The sequence below is a fragment of the Pseudomyrmex gracilis genome, unplaced genomic scaffold (assembly GCF_002006095.1).
Source record: "Pseudomyrmex gracilis isolate BER0280 unplaced genomic scaffold, ASM200609v1 scaffold_2027, whole genome shotgun sequence".
Lineage (NCBI taxonomy): Eukaryota > Metazoa > Arthropoda > Insecta > Hymenoptera > Formicidae > Pseudomyrmex > Pseudomyrmex gracilis.
In genome coordinates this window covers 11633-16823 of record NW_018022611.1, presented here as the reverse complement: position 1 = coordinate 16823, position 5191 = coordinate 11633, and the positions used below count along the sequence as shown (strand labels likewise).

Sequence of the window (5191 nt, the reverse complement as noted above, 5' to 3'; positions counted from 1 at the left end):
TTGTTACCGGGATCTCACCCGCCATCGTTCCGTCCTAGATTGTTCAGAGTGCCTCGAGCAATTTTCTTATTTCATCGAGCACCTTAGCCTTCATTTTGTAAGTTTCTACGATTTGCACAACCCAACCGTCGTCGTATGATAAGGAGACCGAGTATAAGTGTACTTTTTTTTAGAATTCTTATCAGCTCCTTGCAACGAGTGCCTTGTCGCGGGCTATCCCGGGTCTCGTACCGAAAATATCGGTAAGTCCGCGAGTCAAAGGTCCGAGTACTAAGTTCTTCGACACATTTGTTTTTTCTTAGCCGCGACCGACCGGGGCGTAACACTTGGCGTAAACAATCGAAACCTTGACGTGCAACGTGCGTTGGATTAGACGCTCAAACAGCTGACGAGCGTTTTCGTCGTGACTTGAGCGATTTCAAGGTCAAGGTACGATCTCCACAACAGTCCCGGCATGTTCAATTGCTGCCGCGCGGCGAATTCGTAGATTGCGCGGACGCAATCGATCTCATTCAAACGCGTTTCCAGCACGGCAAATTGCATCACCGTGGCGCAAGTCTCTGGACCGAACTCGAGAAACTTTACATACAACTTGCGACATTGATCAAAATTTCACAAGCTGCGTTTCTAGATCAATGTAACTTTGATAGAGCTGTCCGTCGGACAGATGCTCAATGCCAGATTTACCGTTTTTTTGTTTTTTCGAGGTTCTTTTGTCGCATCTCGACAACGTACGCGTACTACAGCCAGATCTTGGAGATAGTGAAACGTTTGTGCGGTATGAGTTGCAGGCACACTTTGTACACCTCACGGCAACGTTTAATGTTTTTCGTTTCTAGTTCCTTAAAAATGGCATACTTGATCCGAAGGTAGATGTACTTATGCCAGCATTGTTTTTTCTTTGTAGACGAAACTTTACCGATCGCTTGTTTGTACGTCTTGTGAATCACATTGGGTTTACTTACAAGATAATCAAACCACGTGTCGAAGGTAGACGGATTCTCCTTCACTCTTTGCTCGTACTGATGCTTCCGCTTGCTGACCACGTCCTCCCCAAGCAATCGCCGTACTTTTTTTCGTGAATTGTATAAATCTTGTATAAGCCTTGTAAATTTCTTGACTGCTTTTTTTTGACAAATGTTTCAAAGAGTACTTGTAGATGATACGCGCGCAAACGTAATTTTGTTGATTTTTCTCGAACTTGGCAAAAGCCGGAAACAACTTCTCGTCCAGACCCTCGTCTTCGTAAAGAGTTCACCGCTTGTTCGTAAACGTCGCGCGCGCTTCTGATAAATCCGTAAGGCAGCTCCGTACTTTATCCAATGCTTTATCGGGATGTACCATAATAAAGCGCTCGTAAATTTGTCGGGCGCGATCAATCTCTTTGTCGCAGCACGAACTTCATATTCGTTTGCTAGGCCTCTGTTCATCCGGTTCTTATTTCATTCATTGCTCGATCACTTGACGCGCACAGGCAATATTTTCCAGAGATTCTTACATGTACGTATATTTGTACCAAAATTGATTTGCTCGTGGCAGCAACGTAACCGCACGATTCCACAGATTCCTGGCGTAATTGACTTGCCTGTTGCGCATCTCCATCTCCATGTATTTGATACACACAGAGATATATTCTGATAATCTACCTCCAGCACTCGCTCGTAAATAGATGTCGTACGTTGAATCTGTTTCTGACTTTCTTCTAATTGTGCGTACTTTATCCAGTTAGAAATGATCATACGATTCTTGCGTATGACATCTTCGAACGCTTTGCGATTTTAATGTTGATAATTAGCAAGTTTTTGAGGGTCCAAGATCTTCTGCTTTGAAGGTAAAGGCAGAATCTCCAAGTCACATTCTTTTGCTTCACGAAGCAGCTGCACAGCGGTGATCTTTATCCCCGCGGGGGCCTAGTTTTTCATCTTTGCCACCTTGAGCATTTTCTGTGAATTCTCCGTCTCTGTGTGAAAATTTTACAGTATATTTTGTGGCATTTGTGTTAATTTTTCTGCAATATGAAAAAAATAAAATAAAATTGATACTACTTTTGAATACTTTTCTAAGTTAAAAAAATTCTATTCGCGATACGTACACGTTTCAATTAAAACAATATTAGAATATCAAGATTTGATATAAAACCTCGGATTTATTTTTTCGATATTTAGTCAAAAGTTTGTAAAAAAAAATCAAATTCTAAAACTTTATAATTAAGAAAACCTTACAAAATATTAATGTTCAATAAGTTTTTAAAGTAGAAATCAACTTATTTTCTAATATCATTATCTTACTATTATTAATTTTTACATCCCTAATAACACCGATATTATCCAGCATACTTCAAATTTGAGTTATTATAGAAATTAATACTTTCATATTTATCAATTACATACTCAAATAAGTAAAGAAACAAAAATTACTTTTACCTATTTTGTAATTTAAGTTCTAGCATCCTTAATTATATTGTTTGCCATAATTATCAACCCAGTAATTTTAAATTGGAGACATTCAATATTAATATTATCTTTATTTCTAAAAGGTGGAATCACCCCTTTCCATTTATGATTAACTTTTTCAAGTAAATTTATAAACTGGCAGGCAATTGCACTTTTACTAACTTTTCAGAAATTGCATCGATACAATATTTTTTATCTTACAAAGATTACAAGACCAATAATTTTTATATTCTTAATAATAACAAAATATTCTATATAGTTTTAAATATAACAATAATTGGTTTTCCTGTTTCTATAATCAACATTAAACGAATAAAAATTTTAATTACAGATTCCTTCAGTAATAAAACAAACTAAATTATTATACTTATTCAAGTAAAACTTCAAATATGCATTATATATTGTTTTACTTTACCATTTTACTTATAATTAGTTAAATTTTGAATAAACCTAAAATCTTACTCAAATTGTTCACCGCAGTATCAAAAACTTTGATTTAATGTTTGCATTAATAATAAGAAACTTATCAAAAATGCTACCAGTTTGTTTTTAATCTTCAAATAATTTACAACTTACATTAGTATTAAAAATTCAATAATGATAATATTAATAATCTTTCTTTTATTTAATTCCTTGTTAATAACATTTATCCACATTAAAATAATTTTATGATCCATATTTGTAAAAACCTTTAAATCTAAAATTACACAAAAAAATCAAGTTTTGATTTAAAAAATTCTGCTTTATTTTCTTACCCTTATTTACGCCCTTAATTATAATACTTAAAAAATTTTAATTTAGTGGTAAACTATAAGCATTTAAAGTTTAAGAAATAATTATTTTATAAATATTAAACATTCTATTCAAAACTGATATCTTTAAATTTGCAATCTACAATTTTTACTATAACATATACATTGATTATTAACTAAAATTATATTCAAACTTTAAATACCCTTAAATTTCTTTAGTATTAAAAAAGTATTTCGTAAATAAATTTACATTTTATTACTTACATCAGACATAGCACTCTAATTTTTATAATTAATTTTATTACTAATATAGTAAATTTACTATAAATATACAATGAACAAATGACTATATTTAACGAATCATATAAAGATATTGGAATTCTTTACTTTATATTTGCCATATGAGCTGGTATGATCGAGTCATTAATGAGAATAATTATTCAAATTCAACTTTGATCATGCTGAGCGATGATTAACAATAATCAACTTTGTAATTTTATTGTAACAGTACACGCATTTAATATAATTTTTTTCATAGTTGTGCCAATTATAATTAGAGGATTTGGTAATTTTCTTGTTCTTTTAATGATTGGGTCAGCCGACATAACTTATTCACAATTAAATTACATAGGATTTTAACTTCCATTTCCGTTTATTATATTTCTTACTTTAAAAAGATTTATTAGCTCCGGAGTTGGAACTGGTTGAACAGTTATACCCTCTTCTTTCCTCAAATATAGTCAACAGAGATTTGTCAGTAGATTTAACAATATTTCTCTACATATTGCAAGAATTTCTTCAATTATGGGAGTTATTACTTTATCTCTACAATTATTAATATAACTCATAAACATTTTTCTGTAGACAAACCTTCTTTAATAGTCCGATTTATCTTAATTACAGCTATTCTGGTTGTTTTATTATTACCTGTGCTAGATGGTGCAATCACCATGCTCTCAACAGATTAATAATTAAGTACCTCATTTTTTCTTCTCAGGAGGAGTACAGTTAATCCTATACCACCACTTATTCTGATTTTCTGTACATCAAGAGGTTTATATTTTAATCTTACTAGNATTTAGAATAATCTGTCATATTATTATAAGTAAAACAAGTAAAAAAGCAACATTCGGATTCTTAGGAATACTTTATGCAATAATAGCAAGTATATTTCTAAGATTTATTGTATGAACCCATTACATATTTTCAGTAGAAACAGATGTTGCCAAACTAATTTCACCTCAGCAACAATGATCATTGCTGTTCCCACACAAATTAAAATCTTTAGATAAATTACTACCTTGCACGAAAATAATATAAATATGTTAGGAGTATATTTGGGATCTCTCATATACGAGATGCAAGTATAGCATCCTATATGAATTTTAGAATTGTTATTACAAGTCAAATTTCACGTGTAAAAATTTACAAGTGAACACGTATATATGTATATATGTACACGTATAATTTCCGCACAATACTTAGAGAACGGCTCTTATGGCCGAATATATATTTATTATTAGTTTAGATACTTCGAAACCTTAAAAAAATTTTTACTTGTTTAAAATAAATATAACTTTTACTCTTTTATGATCTTTGAGATTTGTAATTATATTTACCATAAAATGATTACCTGGTTTTATACTATCAAATTCATCAATTGATAGTGTATTACATGATACATATTACGTTGTAACTTGTTTCCAGTATGTCCTATCTATAGGAGCTGTATTCTCAATTATTTCAGGATTCATACACTGATTCCCTGTTATTACTGGTTACGCTCTCAATAAATTTTAATTAAATATTTAACAATAGTTACTGTTGTAAACATAACCATTTTTCTTCACCATTTCTTAAGACGTAGAGGAATATCTCGCCGATACAGAAATTACCCTGACACATTTATTTCATGAATTATTATTTAATCAAAGAGGTTCACTTATTTCAATTATAAGATTAATTTTACTTGCGTTTTTTAGGTGA

General features: G+C 31.6%; 1 pseudogene; it reads right to left on the bottom strand.

Moving 5' to 3' along the window:
• Nucleotides 1-298: 298 nt before the first annotated feature.
• Nucleotides 299-4157, bottom strand: LOC109862588 (annotated as a pseudogene).
• Nucleotides 4158-5191: the final 1034 nt, after the last annotated feature.